Consider the following 22,636-nt stretch of genomic DNA (forward strand, 5'->3'; position numbering starts at 1 on the left):
AACAAAACCCCAAATCCCAAACCCTAAATACAGGAATTCCCATCGTGGCTTCAGTGGAATCTGACTAGTACCCATGAAGACCCAGGTTCCATCCCTGGCCTCATTCAGTGGGTTAAGGATCCAGCGTTGCCCGAACTGTGGTATAGGTCGCAAACGTGGCTTGGATCTGTCAATGCTGTGCCTGTGGTGTAGGCTGGCAGCTAAAGTTCAGATTTGACCCCTAGCCTGAGAACCTCCATATGCCATGGATGTGGACCTAAAAAACAAAAAACAAAACAAAAAAAACCCCTAAACAGAACAGTTGTCATCTCTGGGAAGAAAAGGATCAATAAAAATCAAGAGTCCTGGAGTTCCCGTCGTGGCACAGTGGTTAACGAATCCGACTAGGAACCATGAGGTTGCGGGTTCGGTCCCTGCCCTTGCTCAGTGGGTTAACGATCCGGCGTTGCCGTGAGCTGTGGTGTAGGTTGCAGATGCGGCTCAGATCCTGCGTTGCTGTGGCTCTGGCGTAGGCCGGTGGCTACAGCTCCGATTCAACCCCTAGCCTGGGAACCTCCATATGCCGCGGGAGCGGCCCAAGAAATAGCAACAACAACAACAACAACAACAAAAACACAAAAGACAAAAAAAAAAAAAAAAAATCAAGAGTCCTCAGTGCCAAGTTTAAAAAAATTTATTGGAGTTAGTTTCAGGTATACAGCAAAATGATTCAGTTATACATATACATAAATCCATTCTTTTTCAGATTCTTGTCCAATAAAGGTTATTGTGGAATATTGAGTAGAGTTTCCTGTGCTATATGGTAAATCCTTGTTGGTTATCTATTTTATATATAGTAGTGTGTATATGTTAATCCCAAACTCCTAATTTATTCCTCCCGCCACTTTCCTGTTGGTAATGGTAAGTTTGTTTTCAAAATCTGTGAGTCTGTTTCTTTTTTGTCAATAAGTTCATTTGTATAATTAAAAAAAATTAGATTCCAGGAGTTCCCTTCGTGGCTCAGTGGTTAACGAATCTGACTAGGAACCATGAGGTTGCAGGTTTGATCCCTGGCTTCGCTCAGTGGATTAAGGATCCCTTGTTGCCTGAGCTGTGGCGTAGGTCGAAGATGTGGCTCAGATCCCGTGTTGCTGTGGCTCTGGCATAGGCAGGTAGCTACAGCTCCAATTAGACCCCTAGCCTGGGAACCTCCATATGCTTCGGGTGCAGCCCTAGAGAAGACAAAAAAAAAAAATTAGATTCCACGCATAAGTGATATCATATGGTATTTATCTTTCTCTGCCTGACTTACTTCAATTAGTATGATAATCTCTAGGTCCATCCATGTTGCTGCAAATGGCATTATTTCCTTATTTTTTATGGATGAGTAATATTCCATTGTGTATATGTACCACATCTTCTGTATCCACTCCTCTCTTGATGGACATTTAGGTTGTTTCCATGTCTTGGATATTGTGAATAGTGCTGCAATGAACATGAGGTGCATGTATTCTTTTCAAATTGTGTTTTTTTCCCAGATAGATGCCCAGGAGTGGGATTGCTGGATCATACGGTAGTTATATTTTTAGTTTCTAAGGAATCTCCACACTGTTCTCCATTAGTGGTTGTACTAATTTATATCGCCACCAACAGTGTATAAGGGTTCCCTTTTCTCTTCACCTTCTTCAGTGTTTATTGTGTATTGACTTTTCAATGATGGCCCTTCTGACCAGTGTGAAGTGATACCTCATGGTATTTTGATTTGCATTTCTCTAATAATTAGGGATGCTGAGCATCTTTTCATGTGCTTTTTGGCCATCTGTTTGTCTTCTTTGGAGAAATGTCTATTTAGATCTTCTGCTCATTTTTTGATTGGGCTGTTTGGTTTTCTGATACAGCACTGCATGAGCTTATTACCAAGTTGTTGTTTTTTTTTTTTTTTGGTCTTTTTGCCATTTTCTTGGGCTGCGCCTGCAGAATATGGAGGTTCCCAGGCTAGGGGTCTAATCGGAGCTGTAGCTGCCAGCCTACACCAGAGCCACAGCAACATGGGATCTGAGCCGCTTCTGCAATCTACACCACAGCTCACGGCAACGCCGGATCCTTAACCCACTGAGCAAGGCCAGGGAATCAAACCCACATCCTCATGATTCCTAGTCGGATTCGTTAACCACTGAGCCACGACGGGAACTCCATTATTACCAAGTTTTAACCACGGTTGTTATGTCTCAAAGAACAAGTTCCACAAACATTTTTGTGGTTCTCTAGGGGTTACAATATAAATACTTATCATAAAACATATATACTGAATGGTCTACTCAAAATTAATATTTTATAATGTCAAGTGAAATTTAGAAGCTTTATAATTCATTATTTATTTTACTCTCCATTTTTGTATTACAGTTGTTATATGTTTTACATGTATACACATTAAAAACCCCATCAGATAATAATTTTTGATTCAAAGTATCATACATAATTTAAAAAACTACAGGGAGAAAAATAGTCTATTTTTTTATGCAGGTATTTACTAATTCTGTTGTTCTAACTTCATTCCTGAAGTTTCCAATTTCAGGTACAATTTCCTTTCTATCTGAACTCCTTTTAGCATTTCTGTTAAGAAAGTCTGCTGGTGACAAATTCTCTTAATTCTCTTTCATCTGAGAATGTCTTTATCGTGCCTTCATTCCTGAAGGATATTTTTTAGTAGCTATAGAACACTAGATTGACAGTTGTTTTCTTTTACTACTTTAAAAATATTCCACTGTCTTCTGGTTAGAAATTCATAGCCATTTGTATGCTTTTTCTTCTGTATGTCATATGTTGTTTTTCTGTGGTTGTTTTCAAGATTTTGTTCTTTGTCTTTGGTCTTTAGTAATTTGATTATAATATATCAAGGCATAATTTTGAGTTTATCTATTTGGGGCTTGCCAAACTTCTTGAGTCCATTTATATCTTTCTACAACTTTGAGTAGTTTATATCCATTATTTCTTCAAATGATTTTTCTGCACTGATACCTTTAGTTTGTTCTAAAAGGACGGCCAAGACACACGTGTCAGACCTTTTGATATTGTCTCACAATTTCCTAAGGCTCTGTTTATTATTTCGCCATTTCTACACTCACCCATTGCTGTTTGTATTGGGTAAATTCTATCACTCTATCCCCAGGTTAACTGACTCATTCCTCTGATCATAACCATTCCTTTATGGAGCCCATCCAATGAAATTTTAAATTTCAGTTATTGCCTTTTTTTCAGATCTAAAATTTCCCCTTTTTTTCCATTTAAAAAATTGCAGTAAAGATAAAATTTACCATCATAGCTCTTTAAAATGTACAGTTCAGTAGTATTAAATACATTCGTAATGTTGTATAACCATCATTACCACTATCCATCTTCACAACTCTTTTCATCTTGTAAAACTATACTCACTACATAATAACTCCACATTTCTCTCTCCCCCTGCCCTGAACTTTCTCTATGATATCAACTACTCCAAGTACCGCATATAAGAGGAATCATACAGCATTTGTCTTTTGTGACTGGCTTATTTCACTTATCCTAATATCCTCAAGGATCCGCCACTTTGTAGTATATGTCAGAATTTTCTTCTTTTCCTAAGTCTGAATAATATCTTTTGGTTCTTTTTTAGCTTCTCTTTCTCTGCTGAGAATTTCCATCTTTCTACTTGTCGTAAGAGTATTTCCCCTTCTTCCAGGGAACATTGTTATCATGTTTGCTTTAACAAGCCTTGTCTGATAATTTCAACATTTCTATCATCTCCGAATTGGCTCCTACTGCAAATTGTTGCCTCCTTGCAATGGTTTGTTGAGATTTTCTGATTCCTTGGATAGTTAGTAATTTTGGAGGATATCCTGGACATTTTGAAACTTTTGAGTCTTTGAAAATTTTGTGCAGAACTTTTCTTATCTTTTTTTTAGTGTAGGCAGTCAGCCTGGGAAGGTGTGGACCACAAATCCTTACCCATCTTCTGTGGGCTGCAATTTCAGTTAAGTTTTCAAAGACTTTGCAATACTATCAGATTATTCTCCATGTGCTTGCCCTCCCCCCAGGACATACTACACTGGGATTCAGGTCTCCAAGCCTTTACTATGTTGTTTTGGGTCAGTTCCATACACACCCGACTTGGGCCTAGGACTTCACACACAGCATTATTGGATGGCTTTCTCAAGCTCCCTTTTCCCCATGCTTTTCTCCCACACGCTCTGATTTTCAGGGGTCCCTATACTTTTTAAGGCCTCACTTTGAAAGTGCTACAGTCACCTGCACCCATATTCCATTGGCCAAAGAAAGTCATATGGCTAAGACAAGATCATGAAGCAGGCAAGCGCAGCCTGCCTTTTCTGCTTGTCCACACAGCAGAGGCAGAAGGGGAATGAAAGGTGGGAAACAAAAACCCAGTCTACCACTGAAACACTGAGACTCAGTTATCACTGAACACTCAGGTCTTAGATGGTGCAGCTGGATTGCCCACAATCTTCCAGCTTACTGATGCCAGTAATCATTGCTTTTTACTGTCTTATAACTTGGCTTGAACCATATCTCAAGCTCTCTGCAGAGTCCAGGGGATTCCCTCCGAGGTCTACAAATTCCCTGGGGCTTAGGATCTTCTGATCACTGCTTTTCCGGGTTTCCTTTTCCTTCTCAATTTTATCCACCTCCTTCCCAGGTCTGTTCTCCTCTTTCCATCTCCACCTCCACCCCATACTAAGCTTAGGGCTCATGTTTGCATAATCAAAACCCCCTCCTTGCTTGACTGCACAAAAAAGCTCTTTATTCTGAGCCTCTCTTTGGCCTCATAAAATGCTCGTGTATGTTTCTTTTCCTTCCTTCCTGTTAACTCAATAACATTCTGAGGTGCAGTAAACTACCTGTCTGGGTACAGACATAAACTAAAGGGGACTGGCAAAAAGATTTATCCCATACTTAAAAAAAAAAAAAAAAAAAAAAGAGTTCCCGTCATGTCTTAGCGGTTAACGAATCTGATTAGCATTCGATCCCTGGCCTCGCTCAGTGAGTTAAGGATTCAGCGTTGCACTGAGCTGTGGTGTAGGTCACAGACGTGGCTTGGATCCCGTGTTGCTGTGGCTGTGGTGTAGGCCAGTGGCTACAGCTCTGATTTGACCCCTAGCCTGGGAAGCGCCATATGTCAATGGGTACAGCCCTAAAAAGCCAAAAAAAGATTTATCCCACACCAAGTCCTTTCTGGAGTTGCGGTGTTGGGGGAATGTCTTTTCTTTCTTCCTGCTGTTTGTATTAGCATAGGAAGGGCACTGAGAAACACTGTGGTGGGGAAGTCAGTTCATGGTTGCTTAGCTCGGCCTCACCAAAACTTACTTGGCCATTGACCATCTTTGTCATGGAGCATCTATGAACACCTGAAAGCTCCAGGTATGGGAAAGCCATTGAGAATCGGGGGGTGGGCATGAGTATTAAATGAAGGAAGATGAGCTTCTGGTAGCTTTTGGTGATATTGGTTCCCTTTTCTCTCCTGAGGGTCTCCCACCCCCAACAAGGTTGTCCCTATGGCAGCTGAGGAGCCGCTCCTCAGGAAGAGAGAGGGAAGAAAATTACCTTCTCCTGTACCTCACCACCTATTTGGACTGGCAGTCGTAGTGACAGCTTGCATCCTGCCAAGCCTGATAACAGAACTGTCATGGTCCATGGACGATCTGGCCCTGGGAGGTGCAAGGTGACGATTCCAGGAAATTGTGGAGATTGCTTGCAATTTGGGCCTTCTTAAATCAGATTGCCTTGCTGGATGATTTCAAGCTCTGCAAATCACATCTTGCACAGAGCTTGTTACTTTGCTTCCCTCGGCCTAACTCTGAAAGCTTTTTTCAAAGACCGTCACCACTAGACACAGTTGGATTTGGGCTTGAATCTTTGTGCATGACTAGGTCTGTGACCAAAGATAAGTTACTTCTGGAGGATGATATTTCATGGGGATAATATTGCTTCGATCAGGGCCCCTTTTATTATGGGGAAAGAAATGCAGAACAACTGTAGGCTTATTAAATGAGAAGTCCAGGGGAACTGCAGGTATGGCTGGATCCAGGTGATCAGATGAGGGCTTGAGGAATCCAAATCTCCTTGTAAGTTGACATCATTGGATCGCATTATATTTGTTTGTCCATGTTCTACAGTAAAATGCAAGCTCAAAGATTTGGTTGGTTTTGTTTACTGCTATTTCCTGCTGTATAGAGCATATCTAGGCACATAAAAGACACTCAATCCAATCATGATTTTTGTGCAAATTAACCTGTACAAGGGGGTGACAACACCTCCCCTATACATGTACTGTGACAATTATATTAGATCATATACGGAAGGTATCATAGGGCCTGACTCAGGGTAACTTTTCAATGAAAGTCATTAGCATGATCTTTCCTTCAGCTGTGCTCCTGCCCCAGGGTTCTGTGACTTGCTAAAAGGCAGTAGCAGCCACCCAGTCACCCTCGCTGGAAAGCTGGGTGTGGGTCACTATGCCTGCTTTGCATAAAGAAGGGTTGACTTCCTGGTGCCCTGTGGTTGTGGGGGGAGTAGTGGAGCTACTCATTCTTGCCACTTTGCTGTGAGCAGAAGTGTTTGCTATGGACTGAATTGTGTCTTCCCAGAGTTCATATGTTGAAACCTTAACCCTTAATATGATAGTATTTAGAGATGGTAATTAGGTTTAGATGAAATCCTAAGGGTGGGACCTTTGGGATGGGATTAGTGTCCTTATGGGAAGAGATACAGGAGCTGACTTCCTCTCCCCCTCTTCATCCTCACACATGGAGCAAGGGTCATGTGAGGACACAGCAAGAAGGTGGCCATCTGCAACCAAGAGGGAGAGCCCTCACTAGATGCCAACCTTGCCAGCACATTGATCTTGGGCTTCTAGTCTCTAGAACTGTGAGAAATAAATTCCTATTGTTTACCCACTCAGTGCTAGTCTGGTGTTTTGTTGTGGCAGCTTGATCTGACTGAGGCAGGCTTCTCTAAATCTGAGTCTTTGTCAACAGCAGTCCCGAGGAGCACATTTGCCCCCATGACATATCTGCCACTAGCCACTGGCTTGGGGGCTTCTCATGCCAATTTCCCCAGTAGTCTGGTCTAAGGCCAACACAGAGATTTGACACACTGATTTTTTTTTTCCATTTCAAATGAGTTGGTTTAATTCCAGGTGGTATAGAATTCAGGATAGCATAAAGACTATGGCAGGATGCTGGGCTGGGTTTATGCAGACCTTATAACTAAGGTAGAAATGGCTGAGAAGAACAAAAAATGAAATGAGCTACTGTCTGTCTGTCTTTCTGTCTCTCTCTCCCTTCCTTCCTTCTTTTCCCCGTTCCTTCCTTCCTTCTTTCTTTCCTTCCTTCCTTCCTTCTTTCTTTCCTTCTTTCTTCTTTTTTACAAAAGTTTATTCTTCAATGTACAATAGGTTCCAAGATAACACTTCATTCTAGCTATAAGTGGCAACAAATATTATGGTGGGGAATCCAGATGTTTATACAGGAATGGAATCATCATTGCCTCAGGCACAACCAATTTTTGCCAGATTTCTTAATTCCAGCTGTGGCCAGGGGGCCTTTCCCTGAGGCCCTCGCTTTTAGCTCCTCAAGTTTCTTCTGCTCCTCCTTCTGTTTCTTCTTCAATGCCTTATCTTCCTCCTCCATCTCCTCAAACCTGTTTCTTGGGCTGCTTCAGGGGTTTCTTCTTGCCACCTTCGGGGCCCAACATGGTACCTGCCACTCATTCCCCAGAAACACATTGCTGTTTGAATCCAGAGATGGTGCCAAGCAAATGCTCCATAGCTGGCCCCTATCCAGAAGATGCCACCAGTGTCACTGTTTATTAGACAGTGGACAAGTGCTTCCAAACATATCACAAGTTTCAATCTTTGGTGTCTCTGAATCAACCACCTAGACTGGGCCAAGAGAGGGTTCTCCCCAAGCCAAAACTGACCCATCTCTCTGTCGCTGAAGAACAGTGTACTGGCTACAAACATGGGTTCCAGAACCTGAGTGTCCTGGTTCAAATCCCTCTTCCACCACTTAATGGCTGTGTCATGTTTGGTAATTTACTGAAACCTCTCTCTGCCTCTGTTTCCACACTCTTTCTTTTTCTTATTTCTTTTTTAAGGCTGCACCAGTGGCATACAGAAATTCCCAGGCTAGGAGTCTAACCAGAGCTGCAGCTGCTGGCCTACACCACAGCAACGCCGGATTCTAGCTACATCTGCAACCTACACCACAGCTTATGGCAATGCAGAATCCTTAACCAACTTAATGAGGCCAGGGACTGAACCTCCATCCTCATGGATACTAGTCTGGTTCTCTACCGCTGAGCCATGCTGGGAACTCCTATCTGCAGTCACAACAGGAACTTCCTATTTCCACACTTTTTTTTTAAATTTAACTTTTTAGGTGCACCCACAGCATATAGAAGTTTCCAGGCTAGGGGTCCAACCAGGACTACAGCTGCCAGCCTACGCCACAGCCTCAGCAACTCGGAATCTGAGCTATGTCTGCAACCAACACCACAGCTCATGGCAATGCTGGAGATCCTTAACCCACTGAACAAGACCAGGGATCAAAACTTCATTCTAATGGAAACTAGAAGGATTTGTTTCTGCTGTACCACAATGGGGACTCTTGTTTCCACACTCTTGAGGGGAGAGGGAAACTTGAGGAGAGAGGAAACGTCTCCTTAGCTCTAAATAATGAGATTTTAGTCTCACCACTACTTGCTGAGCATGGCTCTGTGCTAGGGGCAGTGGTTGCCCTCTCGCAGAAGAGGAAATGGGCAAACAGACTTAGGAAAGTGAACTCACTCTTCCAAATTCCTGAGAAGTTCAAGTTGGAAAATGGACCCTGGTATGGCCCAGAGCCCTTGCTTTTCACTGCCTCCCACAGTGACCACACTGGGCTCTGGACCCTGCTGTCCCTGGCCCCTGACCCCCAGCCTCCTGGCACAGCTCACTTGGTGCCCTCTGGCTGTGATGATCAGAAAGTGCTTTTTTCTTTGAATTTCAACCTGCCTCCTGGAAGATTCTGCCAACTGGTCCTTGTTTCACCCTCTGGAGCCATACAGTGAATTTAAACTCCTCAGTGACCTGCAGAATAAATTTAATAAACTCCCTAAAGTGTGTAATCTCGTAAACAGGGTGCTGAATTTTTGTGCTTCGGACTCCACCCCGCCCCATAATTACTAGCACCACGGAAATTGCAGGGATTAGAGACCCGACTGGAGACAGAGATGGATTTTGTCACCAAGAAAGTACAAATGAACCCAAACTCCCACGCAATAAGGAGGGCTGGGATTTGCATTCAGTTAAGAAAGCAGGTTCATGCCCATTAACCCCATGAGGACCAACAGTGGCCTAGGCTTTGTTCAGAAAATGGAGAAGGTGGGAGGGGAGGGAGTTGGGATTGGGGTCGCATGTGGTTATTTGGTAGTAGCCTCTCATTAACAGACTGACTCGTGGCACATTTCGGAGTTCATTCATCTTCCATGTCAGACAACATTCCTCCTGCAGCCTTTTCCTACCATCCTCCATCTCCGGGAAGGAAAAGACTCATACTGACGTTCCACTGCTGGTCCATGGAAACTGGAACCAGAATGCAGGCTTTCCGACACTACACCCAGTGACCTTCCCACTGCACTCATTCATCGTGGTCCTATCAGCTTTTGTTAAAAAAATGTGGCCTACCACCTTGGCATCAGGTTAGCAAAACATGCCACACTGTCAAAAGACGACTCTTCCTTTATGCACTGTGATCCATGGTGGGGAGGGCACGATGAAGCGGGGCCCACCTCCTCTAAGCTCCAGTCTCACTGCCTAGTGAGTGCGTGGTGGCCCCTTATCACTGCCTCCCATCACATGCTGACAGCACACAGTGTTGATGGATTTCAGCACCTTTCCCACTAAGCGTGGATCTTGCCATCTTATCCAATACTGAAGTTAACTCATGAGATAAAAGCTATTTGCCATATCCAGTTTTTATAAGCTCCATCAACCAAGAGAAGAAGTAGGCAATTTGTGACTTTTAATTTTTTTTCTCTCAAACTCACTACTGAGATTTGGCCGTGGCTGTTAGTGCGTGAAGGGCTATATGCTAGACTTGCTGCAAGAATGGCCACAGTTCTCCACCTGTCCCTGTAATCAAGCCCTTGCAATATGACTTTGCAGCTCCTTTCATCAAGTGGCAGAGTTTATTTCCTCCACCTTGCACTGGGGCTGGCTTTGTCACTTCCTTTGCTGAATAAAATGGGAAGGAAATGACAGTATGACAGTTCAGAGCCTCAGCCCCTGTTTTTTTTTTTAAGGGCTGCAGGTACAGCATATGGAAGTTTCGAGGCTAGGGGTCGAATTGGAACTACGGCTGCCGGCCACAGTGACAGCAATGCCAGATCCGAGCTGTGTCTGCAACCTACACCATAGCTAATGGCAACACCAGATTCTTAACCTACTGAGTGAGGCCAGGGATCGAACCCGAATCCTCATGTATACTAGTTGGATTTGTTTCCACTGCACCACAGTGGGAACTCCCTCAACCCAGGTTTTTCTGACTCTTTTGCCTTTTTTTTTTTTTTTGGCTGTACCCAAGGCATGTGGAAGTTCCTGGGTCAGGGATTGAACCTGCACAAAAGTAGTGACAATGCTTAAATTGCTGTGCCACAGGGGACTCCTTCTCTGTCTTTTTTTTTCTTTTTAGGGCTATACCTTCAGCATATGGAAGTTCCCAGGATAGGGGTCAAATCAGAGTTGCAGCTGCTGGCCTACACCACAGCCATGGCAACACTGGACCTGAGTCACATCTGCAACCCATGGTACAACTTGCATCAATGCCAGATCCTTAACCCACTGAGTGAGGTTAGGGATAGAATCTCCATGCTCATGGAGACAATGCTGGGTCCTTAACTTGCTGAACCACAATGGGAGCTCCTCCTGTCATTTTTTGATGTAGCTGAATTATCAGCAAATAGGTTTCATTTCACTTGCCAGTGTTAATTAGTTGGTGATGTCTACTTACAATACAGTGTTGAAAAGATGAAGGGGAAAAAAAAGATTGCTGTGGTTGATTAGTGATGTCTGCCATGGATGGTGGTGGAAGCAGCAGTGGGAGTGCTTTGCATTTGCTATGTAAGTGTTATATATACCAAAACCCAAAGTATGAGAGAATTTTGACAGACATATCAGGATTTATCATTGAGGCAGAGCAGGGTGCTCTTACCTAAGATGACTATGAACTCTTGATTTATGGTCAGGCATTTCATCTTCTAGTCATCAACCCTGCTGCTACCCAGCCCAGGATGATAGAGCATAGTTCATCTCTTAAGACTGGTATTAGAATTAAAAGAGATAATGGGTGAAAAATTGTTTAATTTCCAGGTAAAAATGATGGCAAAAGGTGTCTGAATCACTTCCTCTTTCCAAATCAACTAAAGACAACAACTACTAAAATTAGAATATAGGGGATTTTTTTTTCTCCTGAATTTTTATTGAAATCAGAAATGGCCATAGCCCCAAACCTCTACAAACACTGAAGTCTTTCTACCCCAATACTGTGAAATCTAGCATCACACAGAGGAATCAGAGAATCTATGCAAACAGCCCTAGTATGTTTTGTGGATAGGAAAGCTGAGGCTTTGCAGGATACATGCCAAACCTCAAAAATTTATCCAAAAATCCTTGGCTTACAGCACTGGGACCCAGTCACAGCCTCCCCAGAGGCTTTTCAGGGGCCACACAGACCACTGAGTGTCAAACACTGAGCTGTTTTCCCACGGCAAAGTGAACAACTGATGTGGTAAAGTAGAATAAGACGACAAACCCAAATGGAAGCTGTGGTCTCCCCAAGGCCATCTCTCCTACCCCTTCCCACACTATCCTCCCACAAAGAGCTGGCCCCATTCAAAACTGAGTTAAGAAGAAACCAACACAGGAACTGTGCATAGATGCTGCGAAAGACAGAAAAGGAACATAAACGAAGGCAGATGAGGAAAATACACCACAAGGGGAGTGGCCCAAAGAAGCAGGGAAAAATTTTTTTCTTGACAGTCTTAATCAATTTCAAATGACACAATGTTTCTCTAAAGATATGAAAAAGAAAGGCAAAGATGGAAAGAAGTGCTTATAAAATAGTGAAAATCAAACTGGCTGTTTTTAGGAATAAAATAGAGAGAGAGAGAAAAGAAATAGAAGAAATTAGAAATACCAGCAAATAAAATGAATATGACTCAACTACAATAAAAAATATTGTCAGTAAGCTATGGAAAGCCTGCAACATTAAATGGAAAAGAGGAACTTCTTTGAGGGGCTCAAAAATTAGAGCGATTGAGGGGTAAAAGACAGACAAAGTTTATCCAAAAAATAAGACTTGTATGGGACAAATGGTATAAAAATATCCAAAGATAAGGAATTCCCTGGTGGTGTAGAGGTTAAGGATTTGGTGTTGTCACTACTGTGGCTCAGATTTGATCCTTGACCCAGCAACTTCCACATGCCATGGGGGTATTAAAAAAAAATCAAAGATATACTAAAATAAAAGCCTGGAAATAAAGTCATGAATTTGTAGGTCCAAAATCCACATGATCTTCAGGAATAATTGCTGAAATATCAGTGATAAGAGAAATCTGAATGAAATAATTGAGCTTCAGAAATAAAAGATTCATCTGTTCATCTAGGTAGAAAAACCAAATTGCAATATAGGGGAAAATCAGATTGGCACAAAAGTCTCCACAGTAATGCTAGAAGACAGCGGAAAAATGTCTACGAATTCTGAGGGAAAGAAAATACAACTCCCGAATTTTATACCCAACCAAGTTTTCTCTCAAGTAAAAAGGTAACAGGGGCATTTTCCAGTGTGTGGATCTCAGGAAACAACATTCATAAGTCTTTTTGGGAAAAGTAGGCTATCTATTAACAAAAAATTGAAAAGAATTTTCTTTTTCCTAAAAGAAAAAAAGGAAAGGCAAAGATACAGTTAAAAATTAAAATAAGGAAGGAAGGAAGAAAGGAAGGAAGGATTAGGGCTGAGAACTGATTCTATTTAAATGCAGAGCTCATTTTAAGTTGCCATGAGAATGGTGCTTCCATAACAGCATGAAATGTAAACCCTGACAAGGTAATAATAATGTTTTAAAGAACAGTATAAGCGTGCTAATTTCCTAACCTTTATAACTAGGGAGTCAATACATGCAGTCTAAAATCAAAACATAAAGTTTTTTTTTTTTTTTTAAAGCATGACCGCAAGATCTTAATGTTTTTTTGTAAGTTTTCTTCCTAGCTGTAAAAATATTTTTAGGGGAAAAAACTCTCTCGTGAAGCAACATTTATTTGAAAGTAATACTGATTTCAGTTTAACCTCTATTTTAAATTCTTCTGCTAAATTTAAGTAAAATTGTATTTAATACACTTTTATGAAAATGAAATGTATAATTTCATTTTTCCTCATTTATCTTTCCTTCTGTGCTATGTGTGTGCATGGAGAGGTCCCTAGAAAGAGATTCACCAAATATGGAATTTTTTTTGGTAATAGTATTGCTCGAATGTTTTACACTATACATTTTCCATTTTTACAAAATAAAAATTCATTATTTTTAAATTGTTTTGGTGACTTGGGTCAGATTTCTGATTGTATCTTCCTCAATGAGATCAAAGGTTTCTTTCTTCCTCTTTCTTCCTTCCTTCCTTCCTTCCTTCCTTCCTTCCTTCCTTCCTTCCTTCCTTCCTTCCTTCCTTTCTTTCTTTCTTTCTTTCTTTCTTTCTTTCTTTCTTTCTTTCTTTCTTTCTTTCTTTCTTTCGAAAAGTGGGGTGTTAGGGGATATCTGTGCAGAAAATACAGGATGATATCAGAGGGCTGCAGGGAGGAAAGGCTGGGAGGGGGCCTCCTGGGTGAGTAGCAGATGTTCAGTTCTGAGGGGAGGTTGGGGAGGGTGGACCACCATGACTAGTGTGGTGTCCATCTCCATCTTTGCCATTCAAGTGGTGGGACCCGCAGACTCCAGCTTAGGTGACATTTACTACAAGCCTACCATATAGAGCCTGTTTGGGTCTGGACTGTAATTCCAAATGACAGCTGAGTTCTTCACACCCAAGCTGGCTCCTTCTAATCCATCTCTCTGCAAGCCCAGTTATACCACCCAGCCCCCACCTGCTGAAACCCTTCCCTGGGTTCCTCTTGTTCTCAGCCCAAAAGAGGTTGGGTCACTTGCCCAAGGTCACACAGCTAGTAACTGGAAGACAAGGGATTTGAACCTGGTGAGTCTGGCTCCAGAGACTGTGGGCTGAGTAGCAAAGACCAAGGTCCTGGACATATCATGCCTTCCACCCCATCTATTCAATAGCTCCCAACTCTTCTCTCACACTAGTGAAGCCCGGACTGAGGGGGCTTCTTTAAGGAAAAAAGAAATGGATTTGGCATCTCTCCTTTGGTCCTTCTTCTCCTCTCTTTCAACTTGGCCAAGGTTTTGAATGAGGGCTGAGACCCTTGGGGAACTTATTTATCCTGCAGTGTGTTCTCTCTACTAGTGAGTTTTTCATGGACCCTTACATAGCACCTTCTGTGTGCCAGGCACCACTGAAGAGCTTTGTAATTATGAACTGACTTAAACCTCACCTCAGACTCTTGTTAGTGCCCATTTTACAGATGAGGAGACTGAGGTACATGGAGGTTAAGTCACTGGTCCCAGGTCCCACTGCTCTGAATGGCAGAGCCAGGATTTAGACCAGGTTGTATAGCCCCAACATCTACATTCTTAGCCATGATGCTAAGCATGATGCATGGCCACTTCTCTCACCCTCCACCCACCTCCCTCCCACCTTCCAAGCCTCTGAGAGGTCATATGGTGACAGTGGAAAGATTTCACCCAATACCTCATCCAGAGGCATCCACCTAAGTCACAAGGCAGCAGAGCTGTCTGGGGGAGATTGGAGACTGAGTATGTGGAGATGGTTCAAGCCCTGGCTTAGCCTTGTAATGGCTGTGTGACCTGGGGCAGGCCACTTAACTTCTCTGAGCTTCCCTTTTCTCCTGGGCTCTGCTTCTTATGTGGTGCAATGGGGAGGTTCAAGTGGACAAGGGTAAATTTTATATATTTGAGAGGGGTAATTGTGAACCTGAGTATCATTGTCATCACTGAGCAATTCCAGGGCTCAGCAAGAAGCTCTTCTTCCCTCCCCTGGCACCATTCTTCCTGAACCAAATCACCTAGCAGGTGAGCAAGTGAAAGCTATGATTGACTCGTCCTTGTCAATATCCCTCCCATTGCCTGCCATCCTTCCTGTGGACTGGGCAAGGAAAACTCATCCTTGCCTCTGGGAGCTCCAAGGCTTGCTAGGCCCTTAGCTTCCTTAGAATTTCAGCATGTCAGAGCTGGACTCTAGGGTGCCATCAGACTCAATGCTTTCACTGTGCTGATGGGGAAATTGAGGCCCGAGGGTAAATAATGATAGTAACGGTAATAATAATAAAATGTCATTGCTTTCGGTTGCAATGATGAGAAGAACTGGCTTCAGCACAAAGAGGAAGTACTGGCATAGGCAACTGAAAAGTCAAAATGAGGGTTTCAGGAATAGCTTGATCAAGAGGTCGAACAATATTACTAGGTCTGAATCTCACTCTCTCTCCCTGCTATGGTCTGCCACACTGGCTCCATTATCAGACCCTGTGTGGTGGCAAGATGCTGCAGCAGCCTTTTTGTCCCCTCAGGTTCAATTTCAGAGGCAAAGAGCAAGTGCTTCAGTTTCAGAATCCTAAGCCATTCATTGCAACTTGTTGGCTCTTGTTGGGCCATGTGATCATCTTTGAGCCAATAACTGTGGCCAAGTTAATGTAAATCACTGACTAGCTGGGGCCATCCAGAACCACAGACTGAGAATAGAAGGGGGGGTGTACCTTTGATCCCTCCCCAAATCAAGGACTGTTGTTGGAATAAGAGGACATGAGCACTGGGGTGGCAAAGAATGGATGACCCCTAAGGTACGCATGTTGGGTGGAGCACCCACTGCCACAGATGCTGATCTAAGCACGTGGCATCCAGGACCATACCTCCCTAGCAAGCTGCCAGGTGGGCATCCTCATGGAGGAGGAAACTAAAGTCAGAAGGGGAGGTGACCTGCATAAGGCATAGCCAGGAAGGGTTCAAAGTCAGCAGCCAAAGCACATTTCAGAGCAGTTACCACTGGGGGTAACTGGGGATTAGTCCCAGTGGAGAGTGCTAGGAGACATTCTAGAACATTCCACCAAGCTAGCCCACATGGGCCAGGGAGCTGGGTGTGTGTCCTCCAGGTCCTCACCCATCTTGGGTGAAAGGCCGTCTGCCTGGTATGCAGGCTGAGAGGAAGCCTCAGATAGAGAAATATAGGTGCTGCTGGAACATTCTAGTGATGGGGTCAGGGATGGGGAGTGGTGAGGGGATGTTCCCTTGCTCCTGGGGAGCATCTCCTGAGTGATGCTTGACAGAGGCAAAGGGACTCTTCCCCCTCCTTTCCAGTGTTGCCCACCTCTGCCCTCCTGGCCATGGTTACTGGGGAACAGGGTTACTGCGCTATGAGACTGGAGCCCACAGAGTCTTTCTCTTCTGCCTTCTGCCACTGCCACGCGGTGGGCGGAGAAGGCAGGACTCACCTTTGCTTTCCCACTTTGTGCAAAAAAACAGTGGGTGGGTAGGTCACAGACCAAAAGCTTGGCCCCAGGGCCCCCTTTCCATCCTTGAATGTCCTTCTCTCTTGAGTCAGCCAACAGTAAACTCACAGAGGAGCAAGGTTGGAGGCCCCATCTAAGCTTTGAGCCTATGCTAGAAACATCTAGAAGAGGCACAGTCAGGGTGTGGGGAGCATAGCCTGCACAGAAAGACCCAGAGCAGAGGGCAAGAGAACCTGTGGATGTGGCAAAACACAGCCTTGTCATTGTGGCCAGATTGTTAGGACACCTTCAAATGGGCTGCCCCAAATCCCAGGGTGCTGTGAACCCCCAATATTGAGAACCATCCTGGCATCGGCAGGTGGGCAGCTACCCCTTTGCTCCCCAACTCCTGGCTGCACAGCAGCCTTGGCTGGAGGCGCTGGGGCGAAGTGAGCCTGGGTGTGCCCCTCTCTGTGCTGGGTGCCCTCCGCCACCAACCACCCCCTCGTTTCCTCTACCCTCGAAGGTGGGGGCTCTGTGATGTGGGGACAAACCTGGAGATGCCGCGGGGGGCGGGGGGGGACTCTTCCTCTGCTTTGCTTCCTTTTCCTTCTGTTTCAGCCACCTTGTCCTCATCCACACATCAGGCCAGCACTCCAGGCTCATCATTTCAAAGGCCTTTTAAATTTTCTAGGTCAGAATTTTATTGCTTTTGGCCAAAGGCCACTTCAAAATTTTCAGGAGTTCCTGTCGTGGCGCAGTGGTTAACGAATCTGACTAGGAACCATGAGGTTGCGGGTTCGGTCCCTGCCCTTGCTCAGTGGGTTAACGATCCGGCGTTGCCGTGAGCTGTGGTGTAGGTTGCAGATGCGGCTCGGATCCCGCGTTGCTGTGGCTCTGGTGTAGGCCGGTGGCTACAGCTCCGATTCAACCCCTAGCCTGGGAACCTCCATATGCCGCGGGAGCGGCCCAAGAAATAGCAACAACAACAACAACAAAGGACAAAAAGACAAAAAAAAAAAAAAAAAAAAAAAAAAAAAATTTCAGAGTGAAGAGTAAGCACAGCGCGATGGTTAGACTAAGTTACAGGCTCGGGTTGGAGCAGGTGGGGCTGATTCAGCCGCTCTGTCTGGACCGACTTCCACTCCCCTTCCCGCAGCCCTGCCCCTGTGGGCTGACACTTCATGTGGGGTGGGGCTGTGGTTTCTCTTTCCCAGGTAAGCGGAGCCGAGGGGCCCTGCACAGAGGGGGAGGTGCCAGAGGAGGGGAACTTTGGGGACCCAGCACCCATTTCATCCCCAATGCTGCCACGTGTGTGGTGGGTGGCCCAGGATCCAGACCCCTCCAGGCCTCGGTGTCCCCATCCAGGACCTGGCAGAGTAACCCACCCCATGTGGCTATGGTGAAGGTTCAATGAGGGGATGTGGGATAGAGTCTGTGTGTCTGGCACAGGTCGGCTTCCAGGGACCTCGAACTCAGAGGTTCTAGAACTTTCCATCAGACTTCAATCTCCTGGTGATGGAAAATTAGGAAGCAAACATGGCAGGATTTTGTCTGTCACTGAACCATGAATGAACCTGCACCCTGAGGTGAGGTTGGGGACTGTAACTGAGAAAGTAGAGCCGTGGCTCTGGCCCTGACTGATGGGGGCTCCTGGGGGCTTGCAGGGGACGTGGGTCCATGGCCAGATAGAGGCCTGGTGTGGACAGAGGGGGCTGTAGACTCGCGATGAGGCATTGCTGGTGGCTGAGTCACAAACACGAGTGCTTCTAGGCTTCCGGATTTCTTCCTGAGGCTTCAGGTAAAGATGAGGCCCAAGGCTGGGAGCTCAGAGTCCCATGAGGGAGCAGGTGTGAGCGAGTCAGCAGGGCCTCCCCACCTAAGACTCCCCAGAGGATACGCAGGTCTGTGTCCTCTGCCCAGGGTTGGGGTCCAAGGGCAGAGATAGGGGTGGGGTGGGAGCCGAGGGCAGAGACCAGACAGTCATTCCCCCTGAGTCTCGCCTGACACCCCGTAGAAGGGCAGTGGTGGTTCAGGCCACAGGGCTGCCGAGGATGGCAGGGGGCAGCTCGAGGGGAGGGCAGTCGAGGTTGGCACCACCTGAGAGGGCCTCGGGGGAGGTGGAAAGGGGTGAACTAACTGGGACAGGGGTTCCCGGAGGTTGGATTGTGGCAGACTCACCAGGGAGGTGGTTAAACACAGATTCCCTGGCCCCGGCTCATCCCAGAGGTTCTCGTGTCTGGGTCTGGGGAGGGTCCTGGGAATCAGCATTACAAGCCCCTCCTCCATTTGGGAGGCTGCAGACTGCACTTTGGGGGGCCCTGAGGTATCTCCTCCGGGCTTGGACTGGAACTGGAGGACACTGAGTGGGCCAGGGGTCTGGAGGTGACGGGTGAAGGTGTGGAGCGGAGCTACTGGAGCAGGGAGCAGGGCTTCCTCGGAACAGCTGGTGGGATGGGATCGGTGTTTGAGCCTGGGGCAGGTGGAGTCTGCCTCTGGGCCATTCTGTCGCACAGAACTCACCAGCTATGGTTCTGCGTGGTTTTGTTCCCTTGAATCTGGACAGGGTGGTCCTCGGCTGCTTTGACCAATAGGATACGGCAGAAGAGTTGCTGCGCTGGTTTCTGTGCCCAGGCAGCTGCCCCTTCTTGCCTCTCATAATGCTCCCCCTGGGGGAGGCCAGTGTTAGGTGTCTGACAGGTGGTGAGGAAGCCAAAGAGGCCACCGGAGTGATGGCTTGAAGAAAGCAGGGCCCGCCGGCTCCAGCCATGGCGCTGAGCCATCCCAGGTGACACACATGTCAGGGAAGAAGGCATCTGTCCCAGCAGGCATGATGGGGGGAAGAACTGAAGCTGGGGACAATCAGAACTGAGCCCAGACACATTGTCCTATCCAGTCCTGCAGCCATCGACAGCCCTGGCAGCCACCCGGCTGTGGCTTATCACTGCAGCCCCACCAGCTGTCCTCCATGTGCCAAATTCCTCACCCTGAAAATTATGAGCAAAAAACAATGGTGGCTGTTTTAAGCCCCGGTGTTTTAGAGCAGCTGGTCTGTTTCATGGCGATAGAGAACTGGGACCCCTGGGCGAGCCTGGGATTCCATCTGTAAAATGGGGAAATAACACAGCCCAGGGGGTCTCAGCCTCCAGAGGACACTCAAGGTTCAGCTCTGCCACTTGGTTGCCAAGTGGCCTTGGTCCGTGACTTAAGTCACCTGTAAATGGAAGTTAATAATAGGGCCTGTCTCCTGGGGCTTTGTGGGATTAAGGGTTAATCCATTTGAAGCGCTTAGAACTGTGCTGGCCTGTGGTGCTAATAAATGCCAGCCAGCCATGCCTGTCACCCATTATTATACATAGGACTGAGGTGGGCATTAAACAAGAGCTTGTGGGGGCTAGGCACCCAGAAAGTGTTCAGTGTATGTGTGCTATCGTGACGAAGGATGCACTTATTGTTTGAACATCTACTCTGTGCCCAGCACTGTTCCAGGAGCTTGGGACACACCAGGAATGAACAGACCAAGATCCATGTGTGATGGGGCAGGGGGAAAGGGAGGGGGGGATTGTAAACCGGTGAAGCCCTCCCACCCCGCGGTTATGTGACTGTGCAGACCTTGAGAAAAACAGGGCAGAGGTGAGAGTTTTACTGAGCTGAACTGCCCTGAGGCTCAGGGAGGAGGCGGCTCTCGCAGGAGTGGTGCCCTGTGCCCTGCGCCCTGAGCGAGACAGATCTGCCACTCAACCCTGTCTGCCCGGGCACCCTCTGCGACCCTCCAGCAGGGGGAGCAAGTGCCTAGCCAGCCCTCCGCAGGAGGTGTCCTGGACAATAAACCCCCTGGTGACCCAAATGAAAAACATATTGCTTGGAAAGTGCTGTTCAGATTGAATCACCCAAACCTTTTATCATCAGAGCTGGCGTCTCACGGCAGACATCTGGCGAAGGTGTCAATTGTCATAATTAATTAGACCTTCCCCAGATTCCTGGCACCACAGTCTGTCAGCAGGAGCCACCTGCCTCGTCTGCGAGGATGGGGGTGGAGAGGGATTGACCCCATGCCTGGGTGCACCTCCCACTCAAGGGAGCTCAGGGCACCCGTGGCTCCTGCAGAGGGAGCAGCTTCATCCAGGGGAGGCTGTGCTCACCCCAGACCCCTTGCTGACGGCTTCTGAGACCTCAGAACAGGTGGCGATTGGGAAGCACTTGTGAGTTCAGACAGTAATAACAAGAGTGTAACAGTGAGCACACTCTCACGGCTGGTGTGTGCTGAACGAACACCTACTGTGTGCCAAACACCTACTGTGCGCCTGTCTCTTCTGCCCACTGCTGCACCCCAGTGTCTGGAGCAGCATCGGGTCCATCATGACAATGGGTGGGGAGGAGGCTGGCTGGCTGGCTGAGTGAACGAATTGAGGAAAATAGAGGATTTGAGTTCACATCTCCTCTCTGTGGGCTTTGCCAGGGCGACAGCTCTTCTGTGGGAATCTCAGTCATTTCATAGGCCTTGGGGGGTGGAGAGGGCCATTACTGGGGCTGAGCTGCTCGGTCTGAGAGGCAGGCTGGTGGACAGGCAGAGCACCCTGCAGGGTGGCTGGAGTTCAGGGAATTGCTCAGGGACTTTGAAAGCCAGAGCCTGGGGGGTTCAATCACCCACAGAGCTGGGAAGGAGGAGGAAGGATGCGGGGTCTGCTGTCTCAGTTCCACCACCAAGTAGCCGACCCTGGACTTGTCACCTCCCCGTTGTCTTCTTCCAGAGTAAACAGCAGCGCCAGGGCTGCTTTGAAGATGAAGGGGGGAGGGAAGGGATGTAGGGGGGTGCTTTGAACTGGTGCTCAGGGCCTCGGGAACTCCTGTAGACGCTCCTGCTGCTTTCCAGGCCACTACATGGGAACTCACTCCCTGCAGGAGGGCCACTGCTAACTTTCCTCCTCCCTGCGCATGCCCCGCTGCCCCCTGCTGAATATGGGGTGCAGTAGGGTGACCGCCCCTTAGGGCAGAGAGAGGAACCAGGGCGAGGGAGATGAGAAGACCGAGAAAAAGAGGGTGGGAAGGGGGAGGGGTGTCCCTCGAGGAGCCTCCTGAACTTTCTCTGGGGCTCCTAATCTGTCCCTCCCTTAGGCACTTCTGTGCCTGGTGCTCCCTCCACCCACTCATTCCCCTTGTGCAGACGTTTAATCCAACCGGGGGAGTTCCTCAAGGGGGGAAAAGTCTGCACTGAGCACATCCGTGCCAGGGCTGCTTCTAGAAGTTTCGGCTGTGGCACTGATTGAGTCAGACAAAAATCCCTTCACTGAAGGGTCTGTTAAATAAGCCCACAAAAACATAATTATCATTCGTGTTATGTGCTCTGAAGGAAAAGAAATAGAATCTTAGGGGGTAAAAACTCATTTAGATGGGGGATGGTGGTCAGAGAAGTTTCTCTGAGGAGATGACATCTAAATTGATGTTGGGAAGGGGGAAGGTCCTCTGGGTGACCGTGAGGGGGAGGGGGGACTGATCTCTGAGCAGAGCGGAGCACTGAGGGGGTTCCAGCCAGGAAATGATGGGGCCATATGGACGTTTTGAGAGATGTCTGTGATGGATGGGGAATGGATGGGGCAGGTGTGGAAGTGGGGAGACCAGTGGGGAGGCCATGGGAGCCACACAGGCAGAGGACAGGGCTGAGGTTGGGGTCCAGAGATGGAGAAGAGGGGAGACATGGCAGATGCAGCTATTGGTTGGATTGATACCAATGGCCATGGTGGGGGGGGGTGGAGTTGGGGGTGGGGGAGGGAGAGGATGGGGACGGTGCCGGCAAGGGGATGGCGAGCTGCCCCCATCTCTCCAGGACCTCTGTCGATCCAGGGTCTGGGATCACAGGGGTCTCCACCCTCATGCCTGCTGGAGCTCCCACACTGTATGTGACTTGGAAAATGGCAAACCCCCAACACGCCCCACATCACAGCCTCTCTCAGCCGTGGGGCACCCCCCCAACACACCCCAGTCCCTGAGGGGCCGCAGGCAGGTCTGGAAGGAGCCAGGTG

The 22,636-nt window shown here is 47.0% G+C and overlaps 1 pseudogene; it reads right to left on the minus strand.

The window, feature by feature from the left end:
• Positions 1-7,483: 7,483 nt before the first annotated feature.
• LOC110261437 (translation machinery-associated protein 7-like) lies at positions 7,484-7,797 on the minus strand (annotated as a pseudogene).
• Positions 7,798-22,636: the final 14,839 nt, after the last annotated feature.

The sequence above is a fragment of the Sus scrofa genome, chromosome 6, assembly GCF_054392235.1.
Source record: "Sus scrofa isolate SSC_HxYL_T2T_F1_AM1 chromosome 6, Sscrofa_HxYL_maternal_Yorkshire_Landrace_v2.0, whole genome shotgun sequence".
Taxonomy (NCBI): domain Eukaryota; kingdom Metazoa; phylum Chordata; class Mammalia; order Artiodactyla; family Suidae; genus Sus; species Sus scrofa.